Source organism: Chiloscyllium plagiosum, unplaced genomic scaffold (genome assembly GCF_037043375.1).
Source record: "Chiloscyllium plagiosum isolate Xiang-an unplaced genomic scaffold, Cpla_swu_hap1 HiC_scaffold_24, whole genome shotgun sequence".
NCBI lineage: Eukaryota > Metazoa > Chordata > Chondrichthyes > Orectolobiformes > Hemiscylliidae > Chiloscyllium > Chiloscyllium plagiosum.
The window spans coordinates 59,166,216-59,172,297 of record NW_028270162.1 but is presented as its reverse complement, the minus strand read 5'-3'; positions in this window follow the sequence as shown (position 1 = coordinate 59,172,297).

Here is a 6,082-nt window from a genome sequence, read left to right as displayed (position 1 = left end):
GCTCCAAACCAGATGGACAGCTCTCTGCTTAAAGAATTACTCAAATTAAACAGTAACTGATGTCTCCTGTAACTATAATTCAGTTAGACAATGTAACTTGACTTTAACTGATATCTGTGTGTCCCTTGAATGAGGCAGACAGCCTATTAATGTTGGATCGCGAACCCTGTGCTGAGATATTTGAGCTCCTCTCGTTCGGTTCTCATGTGCATCATTGATTGTAATTGATCTACCCTCAGTGACCCTGTTCCCGTTGGTTATCACAGAATCCCTGCAGTGTGGAAACAAGCCCTTTGGCCCAACAAGTCCACACCCACCCTCCGAAGAGTATCCCACCCAGACCCTTCCCCTACCCCTATTACTCTACATTTCTCCACACTATTGTACCTAGCCTACACATCCCTGAATACTAAGGGCAATTTAGTATGGCCAATTCACCTAGCCTGGACTATTACTGGACTAGTCATGTGACTGGGCAAACTTAAATTCATTTAATTCATAAAGCTGGAACAAAATAGGCCCCAGTGTCTGGAATTCCCTTCCTACACCTCTCCAATTTTGTGCCTCACTTCCTTTAAGGTGCTCCTTAAAACCCCCTTATTTAACCAAGCTTTTGGATACCTGATCTAATATTCCTTCCTGCAGCTTGTTTCATGATGTTCCTATCACAGGCTTTGGGGGGGGTTGAGAAGGCAGTGTGTTGTGTTACGTTCTATAAGTTGTTAAGTTGGCACAATGGAGAGTTCAGGAGGGCAAGCCAGGAGCAGCACCACCCATACTTACAAATGAGGTGTCAACCTGGTGAAGCCACCAACCAGGACTCCTTGCACGTCGAACAGCATAAGCAGCAAGTGATCGCACAACCAATATATCAGATTAAAGCTCTGCAGTCCTGAATGGTGGTGCAAAATTAAACAACTCATTGGGGGAGAAGGCTCCACAAATATCCAACTAAGAGTGGTTGGCAATAACACGACTGATCAAGCTGGTCAGGTCCGAAAGAATATAGCTGCTAGACTGGGTTTGGGGTCAGTGGTGAGGAACCAGCAAAGGGGAAAAACATTCTTGCCCTCACCCTCACCAATCTGCTGGGTGCAGCTGCATCTGTCCATGAAAGTATCGGTAAGAGTGACCACTGCACAGTCCTTGCGGGGACAAAGTCCTGCCTTCACATTGAGAATAACCTCCATTGTGTTGTGTGACACTGTCAGATTTGGGACTGATTGAGCATCCCTGAGGCGCTGTGAGCCATCAACAGCAGCAGAACTGTACTCCAGCACAATCTGTAATCTCGTGGCCTGGTATATCCCCCACTCAACCCTTACCAACAAGCCAGGGGATCGACCCTGGTTCAATGGAGAGTGCAGGAGGGGAAACCAGGATCAGCACCAGGCATACCTAAAAATGAGGTGTCAACCTGTGAAGCTACCAACCAGGACTCCCTGCACATAAGCAGCAAGTGATAGACAGAGTTAAGCAATCCCACAGCCAGCGGATCAGATCTAAACTCTGCGGTCTTGCCACATTTAGTTGGTAATGGTGGTGAAGAGTTAAACAATTCAGTGGAGGAAGAGGCTGCACAAATATCCCCATCCTCAATAATGGAAGAGCCCAACACATCAGTGTAAGATAAGACTGAAACATTTACAGCAATCCTCAGCCAAAAGTGCCAAGTGGATGCTCCATCTCAACCTCCTGCAGTGGTCCCCAATATCAGAGATGGCACCCTGGGGCGATGGAGGAGGTTCCTGGCAGTAAGGACCACCTCCTCCCCACATCGACAGCACTGCCTGCCCTAACCCCCAACTATTCCCCTTTCTTGGGGTACCTGGTTGGCCCCAAATCCCCACAGATCCCACTTAACCTGCTCTGAGGATCCTTTTTCCAGCAAGTGGCTCCTACTGAAGTAATTATAGACAAGAGAACATGGAACATTCCAGCGCAGTACAGGCCCTTCAGCCCTCGATGTTGCACCGTCCTGTGGAACCAATCTGAAGTCCATCTATCCTACAGTATTCCATTTTCATCCATATGTTTATCCAATCACCATTTAAATGTCCTTAGGGTTGGTGAGTCTACTACTGTTACAGGCAGGGTGACCCACACCCGTACTACCCTCTGAATAAAGAAACTACCCCTGACATCTGTCCTATATTTATCACCCCTCAATTTAAAGCTATGATCCCTCGTGCTAGCCATCACCATCTGAGGAAAACGGCTCTCACTGTCCACCCGATCTGACTCCAAGTCCCAGTGGCTGTGAAAGAAAATCTGCTTAGGGAGACACTATCATGACCCACAGTGAGATTCCTATCAACTGGGCTAATGGTCGGATACTGGTGTCCATGTACACAGATCTCTGAAAGTTGCCACCCAGGTAAATAGTGCGGTGAAGAAGGCATATGGCGTACTGGCTTTTATTGGTAGAGGAATTGAGTTCCGGAGCCCTGAGGTCATGTTGCAGTTGTATAAGACTCTGGTGCGGCCGCATCTGGAGTATTGTGTGCAGTTTTGGTCACCATACTATAGGAAGGATGTGGAGGCACTGGAACGGGTGCAGAGGAGGTTTACCAGGATGTTGCCTGGTATGGTAGGGAGATCGTATGAGGAAAGGCTGAGGCACTTGGGGCTGTTTTCATTGGAGAAAAGAAGGTTTAGGGGTGACTTGATAGAGGTGTACAAGATGATTAGGGGTTTAGATAGGGTTAACCATGAGAACCTTTTTCCACGTATGGAGTCAGCTATTACGAGGGGGCATAGCTTTAAATTAAGGGGTGGTAGGTATAGGACAGATGTTAAGGGTAGATTCTTTACTCAGCGAGTCGTGAGTTCATGGTATGCCCTGCCAGTAGCAGTGGTGGACTCTCCCTCTTTATGGGCATTTAAACGGGCATTGGATAGGCATATGGAGGATAGTGGGCTAGTGTAGGTTAGGTGGGCTTGGATCAGCGCAACATCGAGGGCCAAAGGGCCTGTACTGTGCTGTATTTTTCTATAAATTAATTTGATAAAGTTGAAAATCACCCAACACCAGGTGATAAAGTTGTAGCAATGGACTTGGGGTATTAGATGTAGACAAAGACATTTTATAGACATAGCTACTAGATTTAGTCAGTCAACAATAATATTGATATTAAATAATATTATAGTCGGGAGAAAAGAGAAATGGGGACAAAGTAATGGAGAAATAGATAAGGGCAGTCAGCTGCAGACTGAATGAGACTACGATCCAATGTTGTGTGTTTGCTACTCTTAAAGGCATGTCCTCTACATTGAAAGTACCAAACACACCAAACTTCTGCTCCATCTATAAGACTGACCCCAACCTTCCATTTATTTGCCATTTAAATGAACGATTATGCTCTCAGCCCAGTGTTTCCATCCTTGGCCAGCTGCAGTGTTCCAGCAAAGCACCACATAAGTTTGAGAAACAGCACCTTGTTTTCCATTTAGACATTTCACAACCTTCAGGCCTCAACTCTTCTGGAGTACTGCCTGCAATTCTAGTCGCCTGGCTATAGGAAGGATATTATTAAACTAGAGATGGTTCAGGAATGATTTACCAGGATGTTGCCGGGAATACAGGGTTGGAGTTATACAAATAGGTGGGGATTTCTTTTCACTAGAGCCTAGGCAGTTGAGGGGTGACCTTTTTGAGGTTTATAAAATCATTAAGTGCACAGATAATGTGAATAACAAAGGTCATTTCCCTGAGGTGGGTGAGTTCAAAGCGAGGGGGCATATTTTTATGGTGAGAGGAGAAAGATTTAGAAAGGACGTGAGAGGCAATTTTCTTCTGCACAAAGGGTGTTTCATGTGTGGAATGAACTGCCAGAGGAAATAGTGGCTGCAGGTACAGTTACAATGTTTAAAAACATTTGAATAAATGCATGATTAAGAAAGGTTTGAAGGGATATGGGCCAAATGCAGACAAGTGGGACTAGTTTAGTCTGGGAACATGGTTGGTGGGGACTAGTTGGACTAAACGGTCTGTTTCTATGCGATATGACTCTATATCCTGTTGGCATGGGTTCATTTCCAAAAGAGCTGACCTATATTCTGTGCTTCTCATCTATCGTTATCATCTATTCCATGTTTTAATTGCTCCTTTACATCCATTAGCATTCCCTTTGTCCTTCGCTTGGGGTACAACACCATCCATTCCACTCACTCCTCCTCCACCTTTGTCAACAGCATAAAAACATCATATTTCAACCTCCTGCAGATCTGAAGCAGTCACTGGACTTGAAACATGAATTGTTTCTCTCTCCACAGAGAGTTGATCTGAGTTTCTCAATTTTATTTTGGACAGGGACCTGGCTGTGGGCACTGGCTAAATGCCTCACTGAAAGGTTTTTTTTTGGGGGGGGTGTAGAATAGAATTTAAAAATAATTAATTTTATGGATATGTGTGAAAATATGAACTCTGGTAATGAACATGACTAAGTCTCCTTGGTGATCGATTGTGTGAAAGAAATCATAAGGTAATAGTTGAGGTACTTCATAAAAGCTAGCATGCCAATTACCTTTTGGGAGAAATCCAAAACACCCTTCAGTATTGGGGGGATTAATGCCCAGTTTGGGAAAGGACAATAATCAACTCCACTTTTTCTGAGCACTTGAATGTCCCGCATGCAGGAAAAAGGACATTAAGGGTGACGTTTCAAAGAAAATTCTCTTAAAGCATTGTATACAATCATCAAATATACATTTTAACCCAAGGAACATGGTATGTTGCAAATGAGAAGTGTAGAAAGAATGGAAAGGTCCAGGTAAGGTTACCGATAGTCATGGTGAAACAGGAAGTTTACACTTTGGCAACCAAAGTCGTGGGTGCTTGCTCACGGATTACAGACGTACAGACTCTGAACGTCACAGAAAGTGATGAGGCACCATTCAATTCACATACAGATAAACTGGACAGCGAGGAGAACCAGATTATGAGAGATGGGGGGCACTGGGAGGAATCTCGTTCGGAGGATCAGTGCAGAGCTGATGGGGTGAATGGCCTCTCGCTGCCCTGGAGTGACTCGAGGATTTCCCCCACTGCAGCAAAAGTGATTTTGAAGATCTTCTCAGCTCTTTCCGAAACAAAATCCCGGGAATGTAGGTCAATGCAGGGTGAAAATATCAAATGAAAATATTTTGAAAACCACTGAAAGCAGTGAGTCATATAGAGGCAAAATGTGGAGATTAAACAAGCAGGTTTACGGGTGGGAATGTTGCATCAAGGGTTTGGTATTGCTCAGTTTGAACTGACTTGCTGTACGTAGATTGCATTTAACTTATAGCAGAGCCAGCAATGTTCAGAATAGAATTCCCAGAGAATCCCAACAGTATGGAACTCGGCCCATCAGCCTAACAAGTCCTCACCAACCCTCCAAAGAGAATCCCACCCAGACCCTAAAACCCTGCTTTATTCCCTTGGCCAATCCACCTAACCTGCACATCCCTCAACTCCATGGGTAATTTAGCTTGGCCAATCCACCTAACCTGTACATCCCTCAACTCCATGGGTAATTTAGCTTGGCCAATCCACCTAACCTGCACATCCCTCAACTCCATGGGTAATTTAGCTTGGCCAATCCACCTAACCTGCACATCCCTCAACCCCATGGGCAATTTAGCTGGGCCAATCCACCTAACCTGCACGTCCCTCAACTCCATGGGTAATTTAGCTTGGCCAATCCACCTAACCTGCATGTCCCTCAACCCCATGGGTAATTTAGTTTGGCCAATCCACCTAACCTGTACATCCCTCAACTCCATGGGCAATGTAGTTTGGCCAATCCACCTAACCTGTACATCCCTCAACTCCATGGGTAATTTAGATTGGCCAAACCACCTAGCCTGCACATCCCTCAACTCCATGGGCAATTTAGTTTGGCCAATCCACCTAACCTGCACATCCCTCAACTCCATGGGTAATTTAGCTGGGTCAATCCACCTAGCCTACACATCTTCGGACTGTGGGAGGAAACCAGAGCCACACCGGCAGAAAATCACACAGACACGGGGAGAATGTGCAAACTCTGCACAGGTAATCACTCAAGGCTGGAATTGAACCCAGGTCCCTGGTGCT